This window comes from Canis aureus, chromosome 7 (assembly GCF_053574225.1).
Source record: "Canis aureus isolate CA01 chromosome 7, VMU_Caureus_v.1.0, whole genome shotgun sequence".
NCBI lineage: Eukaryota > Metazoa > Chordata > Mammalia > Carnivora > Canidae > Canis > Canis aureus.
Genome location: NC_135617.1, coordinates 55,209,743 through 55,210,037, shown reverse-complemented (window position 1 = coordinate 55,210,037; position 295 = coordinate 55,209,743).

The window sequence follows — 295 nt, the reverse complement described above, 5'->3', positions numbered from 1 at the left end:
CTTTCATCAGTCTTATATCCTGAGGGTTTTTTTTTTTTTTTTTTTTTTTTTTAGTTTAGGTTTCAATTGCTTTTGTGTGAATATTTATCTTTCAAGGACTGCAAAGGAAGAGGAGATAAGCATCACGAGCTGTGTTCCTCCATTTGCAATAAAAGCAGGCACAAACACAATGGTCAGATTTGTCTAGTTTGTATAAAGTTGACTTCGCCATAGAAAAAGTATTTTCTTATCTCAATAGAAGTCATAAAATCCCAGCTACAAAGATAAGGGAAGATCCAACTTTAGATGTTTATTC